The 25,750-nt window shown below is 37.3% G+C and overlaps 1 protein-coding gene across 3 annotated transcripts in view; it reads left to right on the top strand.

Moving 5' to 3' along the window:
• The window catches only part of klhl29 (kelch-like family member 29), a 234,466-nt gene that overhangs the window by 21,902 nt on the left and 186,814 nt on the right, over window positions 1–25,750 (top strand). For all 3 annotated transcript variants that reach the window (XM_088626147.1, XM_088626150.1, XM_088626148.1), the window contains exon 2: window positions 8,164–8,235. The gene's annotated coding sequence lies outside the window, so the exon portion shown is untranslated. The remainder of the gene's footprint in view (window positions 1–8,163; window positions 8,236–25,750) is intronic.

Here is a 25,750-nt window from a genome sequence, read left to right on the forward strand (position 1 = left end):
ATATGACCCTTACGTAGACCTTTGTCTGTCAAAGTGAAATCCAAGCACGTCTGAAATTTCCAGGTGACACAGATATGATTGTGATGTGGTACAGTAGTGAGAAGCCTGAAGACTGTGTGGCCACAGCACAGGGTTTTCAGCATACACTCTGATTTGGAACTGTAGTGTCATCGCACTGAGCACCATAGTAAAAATGGATTCAAGAACCGTAAATTATTTTATCTATTCAAACAAAATTGGAATACTGGGAATAAAGGTTGGCCTACATGCTAACTCTACTCTTGAAGAGATGTTGCTAGATTTCCATAATAATTTCTGTTTATTTACTTACCCAATGTTTAAGCACAACACCTGATCTCTTTCTTAAAAGTGCTCACTAAAGCAAACCCATGAGCACACCTGAAAATGCATGACACTGTAACCCATCAAAGAGTGCACCAACAGGGCCATATATTATACATTTTCGTTCATATTAAATTTGTAAAGACGATATAAGAAAATAACAAAAATAGCTCATTAAGCTATATTTGCAAACACTAGCAAACCATTACAGTGTATTGTGCAGTTTGTTATTAAAAGTATGCAAATATAAGATGTTTATTCTCACAAATCCTCAACAATCCTCAAGAAGCTTATTGCACAATTGCCTAGTTGAAAAGTTTGAACCTCATTATTAGATGTTTTGAAAATGTATTTGTAGTAACATACAGTAACTGTAGGTATTAATACTCTTAGTTGCACAGCCCTGTTACATTAAAATGAGCGTTCCCTAGCATAGTTAAGACAGTTTAGTTTTTCTGAAAGTGTCTGTGCATTACCTACCTCTCAAACAAGATAAGGGTCCTGAATGTTTGAGTCTTGTGAGAACGTTTAGTGCTTTGTTTTAGTGCAGCATGGTTACCTCTGTCAAAGCTACCAGCTTTAGTTTGCACAATAGCACTATGCATCTTGTAAGAATGTTTGATAATGGGGTGGAAAGGTTGTAGTTTGTTACAGATTTGAGTGCGTGTGTGGGAGGGGGAGTCAGTCAAGAGGCCTGCTGCTAAAAAAATAAACTTTCTGACTGATGAAATTGTCCCCCTCTGCCATCTACCGCTTTAGAGATTTTTATCATGTCCTCAACCACTTGAATCCACTGCAGGATTTCCTGGATCATCTCCTTTGATCACTCTTGTATATAGACCAGAGTCAGATTACCTGCTGTAGCAGCTCTGCCTCTGTTTGCTGTACAGTGATCTCCAGCTGTTTTAAAAACGTCAGGTTTCCATCGCAGACCAGAATTAAAAAGAAAAAGAAAACCACCTTGCTAGCACAGAGCTACGTTGCTGTTCCTCCATGTTATTCCAGATAACACCCTGACACTGCTCTTGGAGTGGCAGAAATGTTTTTTGCGCATGGGGACATCTCTTTCAGTGTGCTTTTTAGATCTTTACAGAGTGGGAAAATCAAAGATTTAAAGACCAAACACAAGTTTGACAGGGTTTAAAAAGCTACTGCGGAGTGAGTGGGGTTAGGAGGGGTTGTTTTGCTTTGTTTTCATTATTGATAGCTGTTTTGTGATTTGTTTAAATATTTTTATTTTTATAAACAATCTCTGGGTGCAAAACAATTGATGTTTAATGAAACTAACTAAAACCTAAAGAGATGCTAAAAACGATTTAATGGATAAAAACTGTTCACTCTTCAAAAGTCGTTTGTTGGGTTTCAAGTGATAAAACAGATTTTTGTTAGCAGCTGTGTAGAGCTCTGGATTGAGTGAATTCATACAGAAATGAAAAACATTCAGTCTTTTTATAAATCAGATGCTTTAAATATCTGAGCAGCCTTTAGTAACTATTAATACCTATCCAGCCATTGTGTGAGTAAATATATTTCTTTCATTTATTTTAAAATGTGTAAGCAAATTTACTTAAAAGTTGTCTGCCCATTTTAAATGTATTTCCTTCTATTCTGTAAAAAAATAGATTTTTTTAGATATTTTATTTATAAAGCTAGGTGAGTTACTGATGTGTCATTTTGTACAGTCCCTCAGTTTTTATTAGTTGCCTGCATCTTGACAGTGCAGGCTGTCACTTGAGCAGATGCGTTTTGAAGCTTTTTAACACAGTCAAGTGAATCTGGTCAGCCTGGATGATTAATGACAATATTTCAGGCCTATGTTTTCTGAATTTAAATAGGTCTCTGGTAACCTAGCGTTGTGTGATTAAGGAAAAAATGAAATGTGCTTTTAATGTCTGTTTTGGGCTGATAGTATTTTAGGAAAAGTCATTGCTTAGTAGGTTTGCGTTATTCCCCACTAAATTTGGATTTGCCCCAGTGTTAATTAAGGTAATTTATTTTGATTTTTAAGACAGATGAACAGTAAAGTGAATGCATTGCTGGAATCATTGATGACTTGTTGTAATGTAGCAAGTTGGTATGCTGTGAAATATCTACAATAATAATCTAATCATAAAACAGTGCAATGTTCTCTTTTTGCTTTCATACACTTTATTTGTAGGGTCCAATATTGGCATCTGTCTGACATACCTGTCCCTGTAAATCTTTCACTCCAAAGTGTTTCACAGTTTTTCTGTTTGCATGTGAACCTACCAGTTGTCAATGCACTTTCCCCTCATTGTGCCCAGTTACAGAAGACTCCGTAACACAGGGCATTTTATATACATTTTTCAGTGCTTATCAATGATGATAAGAATACATCTTTCAACAATGTTAATTTGACAGTTCTTTCTCTAAGCATTTTGTGTGGGCTAGTTTAATGGTTGATCAGATCTGGATAATGCTTTATGACCCAACAGCATAGGCTTAGACAGAGATTAAATCATGTGCTAATTACACGATAGACTAAATTGGGGTTTGATATGCATTCTTTGGGTTCCTTGAATATTAAACTGTATATGCATATGAATTTCTTCTCTCACAATTAGACAAATCTCAGAAATTAGTTGAAACATATTTGACCATAGAGATAAATATGGGTTGAGAAATTGTTCTTTCACACAGTGACCTTACAGAGATTTACGATTTCGAAAACTGACTAGAATGTGAGAAATGGATGGAAATCTACAAGTGAGCACACTTTGGGTTGCAAGTACCTTACCATTGTAAGAATTAATAATTTGTACAATGGCAAGGTACTCAAAACCCACATGAAGGCTTTAAATGTTTTTAGACAGCATTTCCATGTCAAACACAATCTGAAAGCACCTTCCTAAAGTCATGCTAGAGTAGCTGGTAATAAGTCTAAATATTAAATGCACTCAAGATCTAGAACATTTATCTACTCCAGTGATTTGATGTTTTAAATTCTAAATTCTAAATGCGATAAGTAAATTCACAGACTACATTTATGGCTACAAGGAATCAATAAATCAAAACAATTAGCCATATAAATTCATGCGTTTAAAGCATGCAACATACAATTTTATTAACACACAACAGTAAAATGTGGCAAAGCAGTCCATGAGTAATTTTAAATCAAGCTGTTGTGGCACTCTATAAAACGTGGTCAATCACTTAGTGATTACAGGAGCTAAGTAATACAGGGTTAAATACGCTGGCTATAATAATCGTTTGAACATGTTGATGAAAAGGTATTAAATTATGGTCTTGGATTAACATGTCTGCTCATTTGGAGTAATAGCTAATCCTGAAGTGTTAAAATGTGAATATTAAATGTTCTGTTGAGAGGAGCAGCTTGTTGTCTGCTGGTGCTTTTCCAAGAGGCCGTTCTGTTGAAAAGGGAAGTCCTTGTTTACTTCTTCTAGTGGATGCAAGCGTGAGATCTCAGGATTTGGGAATCAGCTATGAGTTGAGGCATGGTTAGGGAGAAACCTGGAAAAACCTCCTCATTGTAATTTTGTAGCCTGCAACATGTTGATGTTCAGTTAGATGTCTTGCTGTACTATTTCAATAATCATGGCAAGGTAAAATCAAATCACAGTTGTGGAGCTTATTGTTTTGGTCAGAATTCTGCTTTGTGTACAGTTTCTTGACCCTTCAGTTTCGTTTGGGTAAGGTTATTTTGCCTTAGCTGTAAGGTGTAGTCATTTGTTTAGTGTGCTGCCAGGTTGCCAGGACAACAGAAAGTGCGGAATAAGGTGCCACATGTCACATCATTACAAATGTGTGTTAGTCATGTCACTCTGGCCCTGTCAGTAGATTTATGACAAAAACTAACTGAAAAGTGTTAAGTCAGCCCCTGCTGATGAGCAGCAGAGCAAGGTAGCTTTGATGCAGCAGCCGGTTACATCTTCACTTGTCTCCCTGCACTAGTTGCTGCAGAAACCAATTAACAGGTAACTTGGATCACCTGGTGTTCCAGGAGCTTCGCAAGATAAGCACTTAGATCTGTCATAGCTCGGGTTTGTGTCATTGCGTTTCTACTCTGAGCACCCTCAAATCTTGTTCCTGAGTTTCTACTCTGAGGCCCTCGAGTCTTTGTCTCCGTTTCCCAGGCTTTTTTCCCTAGCTGTTGAGCTCTCCATGCTTTGTATCTCGAATCAACCTTCGGCTTTGTTTTCCTTCAGTGTGCATCTCAGCTTTGACCTTGGTTTGCTTCAACCATGTCTCCCGGATTTCCCCTTTGTGCTTTGGACTCTGCTTATCTTGCTTTCACCTTCTTTGACCCCCTTCCTGCTTGACCACGATCTCGGGACTGTACTTATACCGCACAAACACAGGAACGCTTCCCCAGTCCCGAGCTGGCTACAGAACCGATCCGCCTGCATGCTCAGCACAGCTCCCTGTGCAGTACGGACTCTGTGAGCTCACAGCTCGGCGCAGTTCCCTGCATGTTGCCTGTGGATTTTCCCAACTCAGCTGCCTCTTGCCCAGCACTCAGGATCACGCTGTGCCTCAAGATTGGCTGCTAGTCATTTTCCCTTTCCTTATTTTCTTAACTAGCGATGAGCCAAAAAGGCAAAAACTAGGGCACCGAAGCTTTATGCTATTGAAGCAGTTTATACTGTAAATGACTTTTTTGGGGAATCATTTCTGACATCCAAAAATAATAAAGGTCACTTGTGCCAAGTAGATAAATGCCAATGATATGGATTTATTACCTCAGATTTCTAGAAGCTGTTCTGAACTCCGAGGGGAGAAAGGAAATTCCTTTGCTTTTACAATTGGAAATGTCAGATTTGTCATTGAAAGATTCATGGTGTAAACTTGCCCTTAGTGCTTCTAACATTTAAAATGAGGTGGAAACTGTGTAGAATGATTGTATCAACTTGCTATCTACCAGAATATACTGAATTTCAGACATTTTCCTGTGGTGTCTGTGTATAAACGATATAAACGGTAGCTTGTGCGACCATGTTAAAATGAGGTTTTGTTAGCTTTAGTCTTTTCAATTTTCAAATATCAAATGGAGTAGTTAGGTTAGTGCTCTTGATTCCAGACTGCAAGGTTCTGAGTTCAAAACCAGGTGGGATGCTGCCATTCAATAAATTAACCATTGGTTCAAAAAAAGTCTGAAGAATCCAAATCTGAGGATACAGTGGCCTGGGACTAGGAGTAAATATCAGTGTTTATGTTACTGTTCTTTTCCCCCTTTTCTTTCATATTTGGAAGATACCAAAAATTAATTAACGTGAATAATGAATAACATTTCTCGTCCATCATAAGATGTGCAAAATACCATATCAGTTAAAGCCCTCTTGCACCAGAAGTACCCTGACTGTTCTTATTACGGCAGTTTTAATTCAATATATGGTACATGAGTACTAGTGGTGCTTCTGTACTGATTTCCAGCTCTCAGTAGAGTCTGGTTCCTCTTTTTGCATGTGCCCATCATCCGTTCTCTGAAGAATATTGGTTCCGGACTGATACTGTAGAAAGAGTAAGGGAATGATGATGTCCTGATTAGGACTGGACGATATGTCCTAAACTTTATATCACAGTATCATTTTAATTTTGGACAGTAATGATATATATCATGATATATCATTTTTTCTCATTATTTCAATAGAACCTGCTTTAAAAGGAGTACAAGACTTGGATAGTAAGTTTTTATTGCCTGGAGTTAACTATTAAGTTATAATGAACTGTTGGTTAGCTACTGTGTTGTTCCTATTTTTGTATTTTTGAAATTTCACATTGAACTGAAGTAGAAGTCGAACATTTTAAGAACATTTGTATTTTGCAGAACTGAAAGAATACAAGAAACCTATGAACATGAACAAGTAAATATAATTCTTATAAACTTGAATATGTAATACTTCTGAAAACGAAATAAAGTTTAAAAATATTCAAGCATTAAAGTAATACCTCCTCAAGTATTCAAACGGCTGCTTAGTGTAAAAATTTGAAAAAGAGGGTGGCTTGCACACACTAAGTTGTACTTCAGGTTACAGAGTACGTGCGGGAAAGACAAACTTGTCAACAGCCTCTCGCGGTCCGACTTCTTAAATTCGAACCATTTCCAGACAACCGATGAAGCACCCTTATTTTCAACAATTTTATTGCTTGCTCCTGTCTCACTAAAGCTGCCTTTACCCATTTCTCCGCGTATTAGCGTTTGCATGCGACCATGCGCAATCTATGTAAACATCAAAATCCCTATACCGTACAGCCAAATCCATATCGTGGCACATATTTCTACCGGTATACTGCTCGCCCCTACAATTTGTAAGTTTTGCTGTGTCTTAAAGCAATTTGTATTTCACATAAAACAATATGAAGTAAAAGTGTAGAATTTCAGTTTTTGTTTTGGGTATTGTTTTGCATACATGTGTAACCATGTTAGAACAGTGTCGTTTCTTTTGTTCAGTCCTGCCTTTTCAGGTGAGCTAAAGTATCGGGACAAATGGCTTGTAGGTGTTTCTAATTGCTTAGGTGTTCCATGTACAGTAGCATTCATTGTTAAAACATAAAGGAGCAGTGAATGTATAGCCTTGGCTTGGAGTTTACTTTTTGGACTGCCTCTTGATTTAGAAGGTGTATTACATGCAAACACTTAAACATTTTGTACCCATTTATACTTTTGGATACCTGCTTGGAGATCTAATTGAAGCACCTTTCTTAAGGGAACACCAGCAGTGTCTCACCTGGAATTTAAATCCACACCCTTCCAGTTACTAGACCAGAGCCCTACCCACTCCTCTATGTGGCTGACTTCAATCTGTTTTTGTCTTGAATTCCTGCTGTGGTATTTTGGTATTTGACACATTTTCTAGATATTTACTACAGCATTTCCATTTTTTTGTAGTTCATTCAACATTAATGGAAAACATGGGGAAAAACTGTGCTTGAAGTTCCATGTGTGTCTGTACGAAGAAATGTGGTCTACATTTACAGCAAAATGTTTTTGTTCTTTTGTGCTGCAGACTTTGACAACAATAATTGCATGAAGGTAGAGATTTGTTTTTAGAATGACCATTTTAAAGTTGCAGACAATGGATTTGATTTTTTACTAATTGGTATCAAAAGATGACAATTACCAATTACTTGGAAAAAAAGTATTTTAATAATTCATTCAAGTGTTTTATTAGTCTTTGGTTCCCTGTGAGCTGAATCCTTTTGTCTGCTTTGGAATTATAATGAGTCCGCAAGTGAGGTTAACTAGCCTAGTGTTGTAGCGTTGTTGTCATTCTGTACATGAAGCATAAAGTCTTCATTAAAATTAGAATATAGTGGAGGTTACAACAGTTTTTTTTCTTCTTGCAAGGCACAGTAAAAAGTCAGAATTCAGTGAGAGGACTTGTCTTTCTGCATATCTGCCTGCATCCACATGCAATGTTTCTGTCCATCTGTCTGTATTCCTGTTGTTCTCTGAATGTATTATTATATATGTATGCACAAATATACATATACCTATATTTGTTTAAGTTATTCTGTCATTACATTCTGCTCCATGTAACAATTATACATTGTTCTCTATGTAACAATTGAGAATTCAGAGTCTTCAGGACACAAGTTGTAGTGCCCACTAGTCTGTCTGTCTATTTTGGAAGTGATATTGGAAATGGTTACTGCAACAGAAAAAATAAGACTTGGATGCTAAGCCTTCCATCTCATCGGTTAAAATGAAATACACCATAATAAAGTGTTGATGTAGTATGCTCAGATTTTTGTCTTTTTTCCCTGTGTAAATACAGGAATAGGCATGTGTGTACAGAATTATTTATGCCAGATACTAGATTTTATTTCCTTTTTCTACAGGGGCTGCTGGGTGTATTGACACAGACCAGCTTATCTGTGATGTGCATCGTTGTCTTCCAGGAACTTCATACGGTAAAGATATTAAGCTCATATTGCTCAGTGTATGAAATAAAAAAACCGTTCATAATTCATAAAAGGATATTGCATAATCTCTGAAATGTATAACCTTAATTATTAATTTTCTAGTGTGTCTCCTTCACTGGAAAAACAAATGCTGGTGTTGACACTGCAAAGACATCAGTTTTACTTTTGTGCGAAGGTGTGCAATGCAGTGTGTCTGATTGTAAGTTCATTGTATTTTACTCTGCTAAATAATTTCCAGCAAATGACTTATAGCCCAGCCCCACTGAAATTAAGGGAGAACAAACTTGCAGTAGCAGTTTAAAAAACAGCACCACATGTGGATTGAAGCATTTGACTTGCAGAGTGCCTAAAGTTTCCAGAAACCATTGTGAATAACTACATTTACAGACAGGCTCTGCAATAGTTCTTTTCATTATAATACTTAAAACAGATGTCTGTGCCACTAAGGTAATTTCTTAAAAACAATTAACTGTGGTTGTCAAGATTAACAAAATGCAGTTAGAGATAATAATACAAACCTTGGTACAGTATATATATTGAATAATGTGATAGAATGCTGTCTTAATCAAATATATGTTCGGCTCATCATTGTCTCCTTTAGATGGTTGTTTCTGATTATTATTCAGTGCTTGAAATAACCTGATCAGTTGAGTATTCAGAATGAGCTAAAATTGCAGAAAGCTTTAGTTACTTGCAGAAATGGTAATTGTGTTGACTTCTAAGGGGCACACCACTGTAAACATACAAAAGTATTAACTCGAAACTTTTATCTGTGCAAAATCCATTTTTCTTTACTTTTCAATTCAACGCAATGTGAATAGATTAGGATTGGCACCTTGTTTCCTGATTTCATTTGATGAGATGGTAACCATAGGTCCTGAATGTTGTGGTCATTAAAGATATTGTGACACTGGGTATTACACCCCTACTCTTATGAGGGTTCATCCAAAATTGTTAAGATTCAGTTAATTAATGTAGTTGGTAAAATATTTTCTCACTTCTTCACCAAATCTTCTGTTGGAGGTATTGAGGCAGAATGGCTGTGTGCATCACCCAGGTGCTCCTTCACTATAGAGGTGGGTGAAGGGGCCCCCTCCTTTCTGTACTGTATGTGAAATGCTTTGGAATGAAAGACATCTGTAGTTTTGTGTGAAGGTCTGCACTGCAATATGTCTGATTGTAAACTCTTTTTTACTGTTTTACTGTTCAAAATAGTTTCCAGCAAATGACTTATCCAGCTCCACTGAGATTAAGGCAGAATAAACACTTCTGCATTTTTTTGTTTAGAACAAAATAATAATTAGGTAATAGCATGGTTTGTGATCTCAGTGACAGTGCTAGAGCCAAAGGATATTTCAAGATCTTTTACCGCTGTTGTAATATACCCTTTATAACTGCACATTATGTGAAGTAGGAATTTGCCAGCTGTCAAATATGAAATATGAATATGAAAATAACAAATATTTTCCCTTTTCTTCACTGTCTCCTTGCAGCTGTAGCCTGCATAACATCTACAAATCTGTAACAATGGTAAAAGACACACAAACATCTTCATAAAAGTAACCTGGATTCACATTGCCATTAATTGCCTTATGTTGTGTAACCAAACAGCAGTATTAAATCCTTTCTGTAGCAGGTATGGAAATCGGAATCTCAAGTAGTCAATTAAAATGACAGCTGGTGTACTCTGCTGTTCTTGCAGTGATTTGTTTGGCAGTCCAATCCCCTTACCTTTGTGACAAAAAAACAGCCAGAGCATTTTTGCTTATTTACAAGCATAACAATCACTTTTGTTCCCCTGCTCCGTACTTGTGTTGCTCCAGTTCGTTCATTGTTCAGCTTGACCTCCTGTATAGTTTCCAATGTCCCGCCTAGAATGGGGTTGGAGTGGAGATGGATGATAATTAACATTCTGTGGCCTGCAAATTACCTGCAGACATATGTATGAAGTCTCAGTGTGAAGTGAGACTCCTATGGTGACCTTAGTCTCCAGGACTCTCAAGGTAACTCAGCAATCTGTGGCAAGGGACCTGTCCTTTGGCAAAGTGAGTTTAGTGCTTGTTTGTTCCCTGCAGGTTGGGCTACCATGTGCCCCAGTTGGCAGTCTGGGGTCTGATGGCACATGGATATATTGGTGCCGTGAGCAGAATCAGACATTGACATTGTTGCAAAGTTTGAACGGTAAAAGTGTTACCGAGTCCTGCTGTGCAAGGTGAGAATTTTTCTGGTGAGGTTCCTCCCCCCGGTGTCTTAAGAATGTGTGCAAACTCCACACAACACGGCACTTTTTAGCACAGCAGCTTTTTTTGACCTTCTTTGGGAGATGCAGTTGGGGTGCTTGACAGTGCACCTGAGACAGTGATCTGGCCAGGTACATTCTATTGAATTGCGATTTGAATTTGTTGTTTCTTAATCATTTCTGTCCACTGTTATAAACCTTGGGTAACTTTTAGTGACTAAATGCTGGAAACAGCAGACTGCATGTGGGTCTGTTACTGTCAACCAAATATATTCGGAGTCAACCTGATTTACTCGGATGCATCTATGTGTTTAGCAGGCGATGTCCCATTGACCTGTAATGTTAAAGTACTGTATATGTAACAGATGAAGCTGTAATACAGGAAATAATTTTTAGATTCTATTTCTGAAGCTTAATAATAAATAATGCACTCTGTGTGCAATTATAGGGGAGTTAAGAGACATACAAGTATTAATAATTCTAATTTGTTGAGCCCATATGTGTGTGAACATTTGCTTTGAGCAAGGTTTTTTGTATACATTACAGGCCTTATATAATATCACAATGAACTAGTTTGTTTAGTTTGAAGATTTAAAATGTCAAACCCGAAGCCCTTATAAATCTTTAAGTGCTAAATGATAATGTAAAGCTATTTTTTGCAAACAGAGTACTTCATACTGATAATCTTTTTAAGTTTGTTCCAAGGGGAAAGGAGAAAGTACTTTTCACGTAAAAAACAGAAGCATTCTTTGTCTTTGATTTGGGCAAGGCTGAGGTCCTGTCAGCAAGCTGTACACTGTTTCAGCAGCTAAAATATTGAATTACTCCAATTGAGTAGAAGAGGAATGTAGAATTTCCTCTCTGGTCTGCTCTCATCCTAAATTTAAAAATAGCGGATTACGACGGCAGTGGCTTATCGCACTGCCGATATCGGCTGTTTTTTATTTACTTAAAAGAAAAACTATTCTTTTAATTCCATAGGTTTGGCTGTTCCTTCCAATTTAAATATACATTTATGGTTTCATTTGAAACTCTTGTTTTGGCTTTGTTGGTGGGCGCAGTAAACTCTGAGCAGCATCATTCTAAAGGAATGCTATCGAGCTGTTTATTACTCCAGAACAGCATTTGATTTAATGCATGTCCAAAGCAATCACCACCTGTGGAAAACCTACAGGTATTTATTTGACCACATAATGGATTGTGGACATAGATGATTTTCAGTCTTGGTCTGAGCTCCATATTTTTTAAAGCTTTTTTTCCAGACAAACTATAAAAATACTGGTTTTCAGTTTTGCTGTACCTGTACTTTCTGTGCGTGTAGTATGTATTGCTCAGTATGGAAATGAGTAAATATCAGAACGTAGAAAATCTTTCTTTTCAGAAACGTGCTCTACTTTCTGCTTCTTCGTGGTTATGTAGCAAGGAAGATGTTGAATAAAGAGGAAAAGAGAGGAAAGAACCCCCTAGGGCTATAGAACAGCGGGGGTCTCCACATGACATCTAACCCGTGCTATTGAATGCAATATCTGTGAACTATATGGCATGAAATCTGCTGCCTTTCTTATTGTATAACACGGATTAGTTGTGTTCCTCTAGAGGATAAGTTGTGGTTACCCTTTGTGCGGCAGGGGGTGTGTAAACTTAATTAAGCAGTAGTCTATAAATAAAATCCGAGGTCCTGACTCTCTGTGGTCATTAAAGATTCCAGGGTGTTTCTCGAAAAGAGTAGGGGTATCCTGGCCAAATTTCCCATTGTCCTTTCCCAATCATGGCCTCTTAATAATCCCCATCTATTACTTTAAAACAAATGTTCTTTAGGTAAGAATCTAATAGACTTGAGACATCGTCTCAATTGGCCAAATACATTAATATGGATTTTGCACTTGGGTGTAAAGTAGCACAGTACTGTCTGTTTTAGGTACAAGTTTTTTCTTCATTTTACACAAAATGACTTCATTGCATCCAGAATTAATTGTTCTTGAAATCCTAAATGGATTATAACTGTTGAAAATTACATTAAAAGCGTCCAGGATCAGGTAAAAAACATTTAACTGTGAGGTTGTTGGCTTTCCCATTTATTGGCAAGATCTCCCAACGTTTGCCAAAGCACAGTTTAAATTTATTGGTTTGTATTGGCACCCAAGATTGAAAAGCTGGTGTTAACAGAACTAAAATGCATTGAGACTGTTTTAACATTACCAACCAAAGCCTGTGATTTATGGCTTCCAAATTAATTCTGACCTGGGATGTTATGAAGTGTTAAGACTTGCAAAGCTGAAGAAAAAAAATCCGAAGCCAAATAATTTTCAGGTCGTAATTCAGTTGTGACAGTAGCACAGAAGTGATCCAAGTGTGTGGCTCTTTGGAATACCTGGAGCTCTCTTTATAGATGAGAAGACAGTTGGGAATGCACGAACATTAAAAGATATGTAGCTAAAATGCTGTTTCATTAACATCCATCGGAACAGAAAACATTCATATTGAAAGTTGAAAGTCAGTATAAATGCTTAAAAGATCCTACAATGTTTCTGCGGACTGTTTTTGTACTTGGCTCTAGTAGGTAATATGCAAGTGACTGATAGAAATGCAGTGTGATAAAGGAAGATAAGCACAGAAACTGAAAGTTTAAAGGTTTAATTGCTTAACGTTTCAATTAATTATCAATTATGCAAAGTTCAAACAATGAATTTAGATTAAATGAGTGATAGAGTGATGGTCTACAACTCAATGACTGCACAAATCTAATCAAAGGCACTGCAGATCTAAAGAAAAGTATTGCTATCTTCTAGCATAGTGAACAATTTGGTGATTTAATTTGGTAAAAAGGCACTTTTTGGACAGTTTTGCATAAAATGCTGCAGTTTTTTTTGGAAAACAGCCCTTTCAATTAAATGTCTGTTGTACTACACATTCTCAGTTTTGATCATTAGAGAATGTTGGAAAGAAAAAAGTTACTAATCCTGAACATCCTTGTATGGATCAGCTGTTTAAGATTTGTTTTTGTAAGTAATCATTAAGAATGACTCAAAATACGTGATCACAAGTTTGACGTTGGTGATCATATGTTATAAAATGAAAGCTGGCATTACCCATGTTTCTAGCAGACAGTGTATGAGTGTTATTGATAAAATATGCAAATGCAATAGTGACTTCATTAGAAGGCGAAGCCCCAAAAAATGTTTAACACATTGATTTAATTTTTTTAAGCAATGACATTCTTTATTCCCTCTTTTGGTGGGGACCTTTGTGCAAATTGTATTGCACAGAAACAAACGTTTGTATTTCTGATTTAGTGTGATTTCCCCAATCTAGTTTGGCTAATGAAATATAGACCAAATCAAATAGTTTTGGCACTTTTGATTTTCAAAAACAATCACAGGTCCCTATAACGTGTTCTTTCTCTGTAGTTCTTATCTTTACATTTCCTTACATTTGGTCCTCAGAAATTTCACATGTACACACAGTGTCCTGCCTACAATACAATGACCAATCTATACCATTGAGCTTCCCAGGAATATCTTTATATCTTCAGATGGTTTTGCAAGTTGCAGTGTTTGTTTTATATGAACCACATTAATGGAACTGGTGAAAATAAAATGCGAAACCATATTTACATCTTATTTTTGTGTGAGATATCAGGGGGTGGGATTTATTGTGTTGCTAAATACCCTTCATTACCGGCAAAGAGCAGGGATTACTTTTAGCACTACGGTAAATTGGCAGAGCCCACTCATATGGTGAAATGCCTTCATCCATCTTAAAAGCATATATATTTTGTAGTGCATAAATGCCAGCGTTTCTTAGATTTATGTAGTCATATTTCTGCTCCCAAAAAATATTGCTTTGCAGCCTAATTTTGGATGTTTTAAATCATGTGTGCATGAGAGAATGTCTGTATTATTGAAAATCTTTAATAACTTGTGCTCCCATGGAAGAAAAAAAAATCCATGGGGAGAACAAGCTTGAATTTTAATGTCTGACTGTAAAATATGAAAAGAGTAACACATTTTATCTGCAGAGGATCAGCACTGGTTCTCTGATTTTTTTTTTAGTCTTTCAAATAATAGATATTTTGTGGGTGCAAATCAAGGTTGACTGTAGTGGGGGAAATGAAAAGAGTATGCTTTTAGGTAAACAACAATGAAATTAAAAAGATTCTTAATGTTTTCCTCATTTGCTTTCATTATGGATTTAATCCAGTAAAAGAAAACAACATTTGTGAAGTGATCAACGTGCTTTGCTAGTACCGCATAGAATTTACTGTTGAACCAACAGTGGTTTGTGAACCACAAATTAAGGCCAATACATTTGTACTGCCTTTGTATAAAAAAAGTTTCTGCTTTTCTGTACAGCACCATTAAAAAATCTTGGAGAGATTTACTAGGTGGTCACATACGTGCAGCAGATGTTAAAATAAACCGCTCTGAACAGAGAAACACATCTGTTAAAATAAACATTTTTGTGTAACTTTTGTCTTGACAGTGTGAGAAAACATTCCTAAGCACTGTAGGGTTTCGCTGAAGTAAAACACGAGGCCAACAATAACTTGGATGGGTTGTTAAAGCCCCTTGACTTATTTTATCTTAATTTTAGTAATGTACAGTACTTGTACTTTTATGGAAGAGCATATGGAGTCAGTGGCCATGCATGTTTAGTTCTCTCAAGCTATATATTAAATTATACTTATACATTATTTATACTTATAATTATACTTATATCAATTATTTTCTGGTTTTTATTTTTAATTAATTTAGTAAAATGTCTGGATTTTTTTTCACTTTGACATTATAGAGTACTATAGAGTAGCAATGATTCTAAGTTAAATACATCATGGTTCCATGCTGTAACATGATCAAATGTGAAAAAGTCCAAGGGTGGTGCAAGGCACTGTATGTGGGTAAGTGAACTGAACTTTTTTTTTTTGGCTTTTCTGGGGATCATGTCATTTTTGTACTCACTTGAAAAGTTTAGGGGCTACAGTATAGGGCAGTGGTCAGGGTCTGGACTTGTAACTGGAAGGTTGTGGGTTTGAATCCCTGGTGGTACAATGCTGCTGTACCTTTGCGGAAGATACTTCAGCTGAATTGTTCAGGTAAAATACCCAGCTGTTTAAATGGGTGCGAGTGTAAGCCTCTTTGGGTACATCTGTAATGGTAGCTGTTTGCTCTAAGTCAGTCCTGTTCTATAGAATGACATTGCACAAATATGCTATCTTCTATTTTTTCTTCCAAAGGTGGACGCTTACCAAGGCTGTCATGGGAAGGATCATCCACATCAGGCACTCCAGGCTTTTTTATTAAGATTTTTTTTTTCAGCTAGATCTTACTCTTTGGGGAAAAAGAAAAGTAATCCAAACAGTTTTAGTCCAATAGCTCTTTTGCCTTTTACATATTACATAGAGGGGGTGCATGGTCATGTACTTCAGAACTTACAGCAACTGCACTCTGGCATGGTTTTTATAATAAAGCCTGCACTGATGTGTAAAAAGATGTGCTTTAAGTAGAAAAAAAACAAGCAGCTGGCAACCTGTTGCTTTCAGTTAAGTACTGCTGAATTTTTGTGCATTATGCACAACATATAGAAACATTTTACATTTTATCACATCACATTAGGTTTACCTGTAGAATATTTTAATTCCTTAATGTTATCTTCTTAATTGACTGTTAATTAACATTAATTGAATGTTTGCTACTACACAGATGATTTTAAATTCAACTTTAGTTCTGCAGTTTTAGGGAGTGTATTCTTCTGTGGTTCAGAGAATGCAGAATTTGGAAACAAAAAAAAATCTTGAATCTAACTTTGAATAGGTGGATCAAAAAGTACATGAACGAAAAAGTCATCTGGCCTGCATTACTCTTGGTGAGGAATCAATACCGAGTTCATATGCAAACATTTCATCAACGATCACAGAGTTTGAATGTCAACATCATAGGACATTGGTCTTCCCACAAAGTCTGTAACATATGTGAACCAAATGCTCCTTCTGTAATTTTCGATTGGTGCTTCTGTGTCTACTTGAAATAGCTATTTAGATTGACATTATCAATACTTTTTAGTTTTCTTTTAACACTCCAAACCCTCACAATCTCACTTGCTTGAGGCAACAAATGCTCAGTTCTTTTGACCTGTCTACATATGCCATTCCTTTGATGTGAGGAGTAGTTCTGGTTATTTTTATCATTACTAATTTATTTGGCTGTTGCTTTTATCGAAAGTGACTTGCATTTGCACCTATTTATACAGCTCGGTATATGATTGGAGCATTGTTTGAAGTTCCTTGCTTAAGGGTACAACAGCAGTTCCTCCACTGGAGATTTGAACTCACAACCTTTCAGTTATGAATCCAGAATCCTTACCTCTTCTCCACACTGCTGCCTGAATTTGAATCTTTCCACGTCGGATTTTTCAGACGTGGTGATCAAAGTGGAGCCTGTTTTGTGATGTATGCACGGTATTACATAAACTGTGAAGTCCAGAGTCTTCATCTCATGGCCTCTTTTGAGGTCTGGTGTTGCAAGCATACCAAATACATGTTTATTCTCACCTGTTTCCCTTGTATTCTTGTTGTTTTGTCTGACATCTGTGTGCTGTTGGAGGTGTTTGAATTGTCTAGTCCTTTGTCCTATTTGTTTACTGTCTGCCACCTTTTGTGTTACGGACTCTTAGTTTTTCACTTTGGGGAGAATCTGTGGAGGAGTTTAGAATTTTCCCGTGCTGTTTTAACTCGGGTTTCAGCTATCGCAAACGCAGTTCAAACTGTCACAATGTTGATCCATGCTAATGGAGCTACCACAATTCCTGATCACTTCTGTTTTTTTCTTCCTTTACTTTTTAAGGCTTCGTGAGGTGGTTCTCACCCTCCTGTGACAGCCTCTAATGATGGGTTGCAAATATTCCATTTGTCCAAAAAATCAATATCAGTCACAGGGGAGCAAACCTTTTCATACGCTTGTAACTTCATGGAACTGGTGTTTGTCCTTTAGGCTAATTGCTTTTGCTAATGCTATTGATAGTGTTCCAAAAAGTAGGTCACACACTGTGGTTGAGCAGGTTGCTTTGTGGAGTAGCCTGCTGCTTGCTTGAGGCAAGTTCGGTGCCAAATTAATGAGTGCTCTAAGCTGTGTGTTACCTTTTGTTTTGTTTTTGTGTGTTCTCACATGGTTTTTGGTGCCATCCTCAAAATCTATTCCGAACAAAATTCCATTCTACTAATACTAATAGCTATCGATCTATTCAACTAATAGCTGTCAATTAATTATATTAATTATGTTAAAAGATCCAAATGGTTCAGTGTGACTGAAGCGAGCTTACCGTTAGATCAACGGAGCCTCATGGCTCGTGTTAGTCACTGTGCATCGAGATGTTGTGAACCGTAGTGCTTTTTTTGCAGTCATTTGTATACATGTATCCATGTTTCTTATTATTTAAAAAATAAATGAACTATGAGTACGAAGGTGTTTTTCCTCTCTTCTCATAAGCACAAATAGGATAGCAGAAGACAGGTAATCAATGGTCCCATTACCAAGTATTTGTCAGCAGAGCGGACAGAGTGCGAGACATTCTGGACTGCGTCAGCAGCAGGTGACACTGAGCGAGAGCCAGGGGCAGAAGCTCTTGACAGTTCTGCATGCATCAGGTTTAATGGTGCATGAGAGGACTCTTTGTACGGCCTGCTGATATGAAAGCATGCCCTTTCTTGAGAGTCTGTGTGGAACATTGATTCAGATTTCAGAGCAGCTGGAAAAGCCATTAGGTGAAACTGTTTTTCAAGTAGGCATTCTGGCAGAAAGCATTGCCCTGTTTCCTGTTTGGCTGTGAATAAGGCTTTTTTAGGGTCGGTACTTTCTTTTTGGTAGAGGGCTCAGGAGTGAACTGTGAGATGTCAGTCTGTAGTTTTTACTTCTCTCTTCAGGTATGGTATTTACTGGAGATATTTGTCCTGCTAAGAATCTGAATTCCAGATTTAGTCCATGAGAGTTTGTCACATTTTTGGAAAATTTGACAAGAAAAATCTTGGACATTGCTACTCTACAAAACCTTGTGCTTTTTGAGAACCCTTTTTGAATTTGTAATAAACTTATTTCTCTCCTGAATGTCTTATGACAGCTTGAAATGAATTACAGCATTGTTCCTGTTGTGACCTTTGGTAGCCATTTTGGTGCTATGTGGATTTGCCTCTGCTTGATTTTCCATTGTTGGCTCATTCTCAGCTGGCTGCCCTATGCTAGGTGTTTGAACATAACCATTTTCAAAACAGACTGCACTTCTATCTGCTTATGAGGAAGTGTGACAGAAAAGCATGTGTGCAAAAGAGTTCAGAATGTTTCCTCAGCCTTTGGTACTCTACTTCCCAACTTAATTTTCTCAACTTCAGCCTAGAGGAATCTGTTGCAGAAGGAGGTGTTTCTATTAATATTTACAATTTGAGCGACAGGGAACAGCTTCAAATAAAGTCATGGTTTTGGAAAGTTACAAACTGTTGTGAAAAGCAAACACCTTTTAAAACTGTTATATGTAGGTAAATGTTAATTCTTAACATGATTAGAAAAGTGTATCCATAGACCAAGGATTTTTGAGTGTTTTGATTTTATGTGGCCCCAACACGTGCTTTTTTATTGAATTACTACAGAGATGTGTTTATATATAATTTATTTTTCAAGTTTGTTAGGAGAAAAAATAAAACAGTTTAATTTTTTTCATTGTTTTTCTTTCTGTGACCTGACAGTGGCCAATGTAAGCATCATTTGAACAACACGGCTAGGCTACTATGGTAGGTGTTAAAGCGATCCCAAGCATTCTGTGCAGTGAAGTGTGAGCCAGAGTGACAATATTCTCCCCAGCTCGTGCTCACAAAACACACGTGACATGGAAGTAACAAGTGGACGTGGGGTTATTAAAGAGCAGGTTCTGATATCTGGAAGATAGGAAAATACACGGTTTGGTGCAAAAGTCATTTTCTGTTCCCTTTGGCATTCTGTGTGATCTCGATGCCGGATTTTGTTCTGCAGAAACAATTCTCTGCTCTGTTCTGCTGCCCGCATGGATTATAAACTTTGGGAAAAAATGGTTAATATAAAAGCGATTTATTTCATTCTGTGCCAGCCTCATGTAGAAAGAAAACTTCCTTGCCAGCACTTTCTTAAAACAATAAATGCACTATAGCACAAGGGAGATGAGCCTTTGGGGTCATCCACTTGGGGCTAAAGCCAATTGCTTTCTAACGATTGAGTTTCCTTAATATAGCTCAGCTTCCCTTCTTGCTTTCGGCAGTGGAGAGTTCACCCCCTTTGTTCTTATCTTTAATCTTTTCACTTTTTTCATTATGTTTTCATGATGCCCATTCAGGACCTCTTTTAACCTTTCGGAAAGGGTATACATGTACAATAATAAATCAAATATAAATCAGTTTTCCCCCTCTTTCTGTTGTCTGAATTATACACAACTGTGTATTATTTTTAGATACTTAATTGTTATAATTGTTAGCTGTAAACATTATGTTTGGTAAATCTTGGTGGGAGTTTTTTTACTTTAATTTGAAATATGTGTGTTATAGCAATGTTTGTCTGTGGACTTTAATATATTAGTTATTGTACATCCATCTGTCGTTCTAACTGCTTTATCCATTACAAGGTTGCAGGCTGGCCAGAGCTCATCCTGGTAAGCAACCGGTGCAAGGAAGGATAAGTTCTGTATTGGACACCAGTCCATCACAGGGCATGCAGACACAGATGCACACACTTACACCAGAGCCAATTTTCTCAGGAGCTAATTGACCCACCAGCATGTTTTTGGACTGTGGGAGGAAACAGGAGCACCCAGAGGAAACCCACACAATCAGGGGGAGAACTCCATAAAGATAGTACACAAGGAATTGAAATCAGGGTCCCAGGGTTGCGAGGCAGCAATGCTTACCACTGTGCCTCCATGCAGCCCTATTTATTATATTAGTAGTTCATTCTGGTTTCCCAGCCAGGGTTTTAGATGTATGTATGTAAGAATTAAATGGCCTTACACCAGCATATACTTTTTAACCTCTGACTTTCTTTGCATTCACATGAGGGCACTTAATGTCTAATGGAAGAATGACAGCTGTGAAAGGATACTATATACACCTTTTTATAAAAATAAAAACTAAAAGACTACTTGAGAGATTCCTACTTGAACTGAGTAAAAAAATTAGTTGTGAAGCATTTTCTGTATTGTGTCTGCATTCCTGATCTTGTAGGATTTCACCTCTCTTTTACTTACTCAATTTATTAACTTAATAAGCTCTCTGTTGGTTTAATTGGAACAATTTAACAGTTTCACCTGTTTCTTCAGATGCCGATGCTTTAAAGAGAGCTAGAAAGGATTGGAGACCCTGGTTTTAAAAGATCACCATCTGTGTGAAAGAAATTTAGTTTCCAGTTCATAGCCGAGACGTATTTTTTAAATCTGTGGTTCTACAGGCTTCTTTGAATGCGTCTCCTTAATGTATCAAAATAAACTGTAATGCAAGCAAAGCATAATCAGACACCCTTTATTGATCCTATGAATGCTGAAGCACGGCTCTTTGTAGTTTTGACATGCAGCATAGTTTGCTTCCCACAAGGTCACAAAACCATTTAGACGGTATTTGATTTCACAGCTCCCTTTTCTGGCATAGAAGAATACCATTTCCAATAAAAGGTGCTTTTGTCCTTAACTGAATTCAGTGGATAGCAATACAGTTTCTTTGGACAAGATTAACATTCTAAGACTGCAACCCAGACCTACTCTTTGTCTTGTACAGTGTTCTCCCTCTTCTGCTCTTGTTTGTTAGCTGTGGAATTAAAATGGCAAAAAAAGGCTTGCTTAGCATCAGATTCCAGTGAGACACGTCTGAAGTCTAGTGAAGGCTGATTGATCATATAAAATGCACTTACTGTAGTGAACGTACGGTGAAGACAGATCAGTGGCACTGGCAAAGCTGGGAGTGGCCAAGGCAGAGGATGGCCCAGTGCTGTCTTATGTGATTCAGCTGCTTGCCAGCATCTACAGGTCCTGTTCAGTAGGTGGCCTAAGGCCCAATGTGTTCAGATGCTACCCACTGTGCTGTGGGGCCTGCCTGCTTGGTCACGGTATACACTGAACACAGATTTTATGGTGTGAATGAAAATGGGCAAAAGCTAAAAAGAAGGAAAAGTAGAGAAATTACAGTAATGTAATACATTATGCTTTTCCTCCACTAGATTTTGTTTTTCTCTGAAAAATGTAATTCCATTACCTGTCAAGTCAAAAAACAAAGTGAATGCGACTGAAACTGCTGTTGGAGTAGTCAAATGGATTCCTATTTAAAAAGGGAAAATCTTGAACATTTCTTCACATTATAGATTTTAAGAACACGAAGATGTGATGTTCGCGTTGACCACTTTTTTTAGTCTGAGCTTTAAGAGATCTGAGTCACTCCTCAGTCCCCCCCCTTCCTTGTCTTTGTAACCACAGCACCGCCTGTAAACAGCTCTTTCTATTGACAGTATGCTTCTGGTGTAAGCTTAACTTTAAGCTCCAAGTGATTGATGATTTTGAAATCTTTTCTTCAGTTGTAGTTTGTTTTAAGTTTATCAGTTGGTTAATCAGTAGGTTTTGATAAACTGTGGGTTTATCAAAAAAAACAACACCTATCCAATGCTTCACTTACCAATCATGCACTTCTGTCCACTCTGAAATCACAATGCAGAGTGATTTAGTTTCTTGATAACCTTTGTATTGTTGTTGTTACCATGTTGTCGTATTATTATGACATTAATTCTTACATACGTGCAAATTAAGTTAATTAATATGTTATTTAGGCCGGTCTTCTCTTATGAGATCCATTATTTTAGTCTGTTATCATTTTAAAGGGGAAGGTAGAACATATTTTAAAGGAAGAATGTATATTTGATTTTAACATTTAATACCTCTTAAATTTAAACATTTCGCATTTGAATGGGGGATTAGGTACTTCTCAATGAAGGCTGATACATGAAGTGCATTAAATTTATCAGAGATTTGTAAGGTGGCTTTGCAGAGCAGTAATGTCCGTTGGGATTTACAGTATCATTGCTGTGGCTCAATCTCCATCATTACTGTAGAGAGGTTTAGTCGACTGGTTCTGCAGAGCATCAGGCAGCTTTTTTATTTTATTGTGAAAGCTGTTGCTGTTGTTAACTTCACTACCAATTCTTCTTCTGATTTTCTTCCAGTGCTAACTTTTAAGGTGTTGCAGTAAAACTTAGCCTATATTTATAAGAGGAATTAAAAGTGTGCCTGTAAAAGACCTTTCTGATTGGTAATACATAAAGGTTACAAACAAGAGAAGGCCACTTAACCTAACTAGTAGCTAATAGATCTGTGTATTACAACCAGTTGTATCTTGAATTAAACCACAATATCTTGTTCCAGACTCTCACTTATCTTAAGGTAAAAACATGCCTAATGTTCTTGGTTTTAAATGCACTTGCATTTAGTTTCCACTTGTGTCCTCTGGTGCATTTCTCACTGTTCATTCTGAAAAAAAAAATCAACAGGGTTGAGTTTCTTGGTGCCTTTGAAAATTTTGAACACTTGTATCAGGTCCACCTGATACCTAGTCTTCTCTTCAAGGCTATGAAGGGACCTGATCAAGTTTCCAGAATAATCTGTCTGCTCTTCTTTTGATGGATTCCATGTCAGCAGTCTTTTTCATACCCAAAAATGCACACCGTATTCTACATGAGATCTTACTAGTTGTACAGTTTTAACATAACATCCCGTGATTAAATTATACACTTTTAACTACAGGTACTGTATGTATCCCAGCATTCTGTTTGCCTTTTTTAATTGTTTCCCCACACGGTCTGGAAGGTGTAAATGATGTGTCAACATGAACTCCTAAATCTTTTTTTATAAGTGTTTTGTGTCTTTTTCATTTGTAATTATGGTCCTGTCGATAAGATGTACTGTATAGGTCTATTTCTCCAGTCGTCACTGAGCTCTTTACAGCTCTCCATACAGTACATCACAAGGACAGAATTTTGGTCTTTTACTTAAATGGCAACTTACACTAGGAGAGAACTGGTGTAGAAGTGTCAGAGCAGCACAGCAAGGGCACTGAATTGTGCATTTCTGCCCTCTGTCAGCAAGTATAAAAATACCAGGCACAGCTAAAAGTGACCTTGCTCACTGAATCTTAGTAGCTAACCTTTATCTGATTGGATCTTTAAGTGCCAGAAATGCCAAGATCAGACCCCCAGCTGGAGCCATTGAACAACCCTAAAGTAGTACAGGTTCAAAGAATAAAAGGATCGTTATTTATGTTTTTTCAAGTGCCTTTGGAGATTGCTTGACTGTAGATTATTTTTGGAAATAACCGAGAAGAAGAAAACTGGTTTCTTAATGTTTTTTTCTTTATTTTGATGCCTCTGTTCTGGGTGCAAGCAGCGTGGTGGTGTTGCATTTAGTGCTGCTGTCTCACAGCTGTTGGGTCATGGGTTCAGTTCTTGGGTACTGGAGAGCCTTCTTTGTGGAGTCTGCAAGTTTTCTACAGGTTTATGTGGGTTTTGTCTGAGTTTCCTTCCAAAGACATACTGGCTAGGGTAATTATTTCTAAATTGTTCCTGTATGCTTGTGTGTTTGTATTCTGCGAAGGTCTGACATCCCATCCACGGTGAAGTTCTGTCAAGATTATGCAAATTTCTGAGAATGGTTGAAACAGTAAGGTGTTGGGTATTGAGTAAGAAAAACTCTTTTGGATTTTTGTCCTTTCTTGAGAGTAGTTTTCCTTTTTGCATCTGTCAAGTTTTCAAAATTAACATGAAAGCCCAGTTTGGCTGAAAACAAAGTGAACTGTTAATAACAAATAGCTAAACAAATAGGGTTGGGCAGGTAAGATAAACAGGTATTGTGTGTCACCATGATGCTGACAAGACATCGGGAATAAGAAAATATCAGTGACTACTGAACACACTTGAGAGCACATATTGAAATGGCAGATTTATGCTTTTGTAATAACTGTAATAGAGACAAAACAAAAATGAGTGAGTGTGCTTTTGTTAAGTTTTTTTCACCTTGCATGCTTGCAGAAGTAATTTATTAGCGTTTGTTTCTGTGTTTTCAGTGTCATACAGCGCCTTCCTTTATAAGGCAATTAGCAACTAGCTATGTCTTCACTAGATCCCAATTTAGCAAACCTTCTGGACATCTCTTTTTACCACTGGCTAAAGTGAATATGCAACTAAATGCAGGTACTGTATGAACTGGCAAACTGCAGGACTGAAAAATAAACTAAACAATGATCGTTACCATCTGTTACCTTCGCTTCATAGATTTATGGGACAAAAAAAAAACCTCAAAGGCTGAGTTGTGAAATGAAAATGAAAAGGCTCAGGTCTTGTTCTGTAATTAGAGGATTTTGAGGGTTTTTAGCTGAGAAATGGAACTGGCTGAAGGTAAGTGTAAAAGGAAGTCATAAGTCAAAAAAGACAGGAAATGGAAGCACTGTTAGGTATGTTTTCTGCCAATTATTATCTTCCATGAATGTGATCCAGACCGTTAAAGGGGGTAACGTCCATACCAGAGCTACAGTGGCTCATTAAGCCAGAGTTCACACTGGTTCCTGTACTGTTAGATGGACTAGAGAGCATGTCACCCCACCCCCCATGGGATGCATGTCCCTCACAGTACTGGTCCCCATTAACACAGCTGGGTGGACTGAAGTAAAGTATCTCACTCAAGGTACAATGGCTGTCAATACAAACGGTAATCACAATTAAAGCTTTTGGTGTTTTTTCCTCAAGATTAGAGTGTGTGGTTTTGTAGGTTTGATGACTATTTTTTACTTTTCCTTTCTGTTCATTCTAACATTGCAGCCTTGGGTTGTATTTGAAAACCTGCGTTATACTATTACCTCAGTGAACCTTAATTTGCATCAAATATTTAAAAAGGATTTGGAAACTCTTTTTGAGCACATACACAAATGGGCTACTGTAGTGGTAATTACGCACCATATTTTTGGGGGCGATTAACAGGTTTACTCGCATGCGACCAGTTTGGAAAATCTAAATGTTTAACAGGTGCTGATCAGCAGTACAGTACATTTGCTTAAGTGGGCAATCCTTGCAAAAGTTCAGGGAGTAGTTTTCAAAAAGGTAATAGAGCACATCACACCAATTAGTGGCAGTACTGCCTCACTAATTGAACAAGAGCCCAAATGGATTCGTGGGGTTCCCAGAATATAATAACATAAGGCAAGTTACAGACCAGAGGAGACCATGCATCTCATTG

This window comes from Lepisosteus platostomus, chromosome 3 (assembly GCF_059453375.1).
Source record: "Lepisosteus platostomus isolate fLepPlt1 chromosome 3, fLepPlt1.hap1, whole genome shotgun sequence".
In the NCBI taxonomy this organism is placed as follows: domain Eukaryota; kingdom Metazoa; phylum Chordata; class Actinopteri; order Semionotiformes; family Lepisosteidae; genus Lepisosteus; species Lepisosteus platostomus.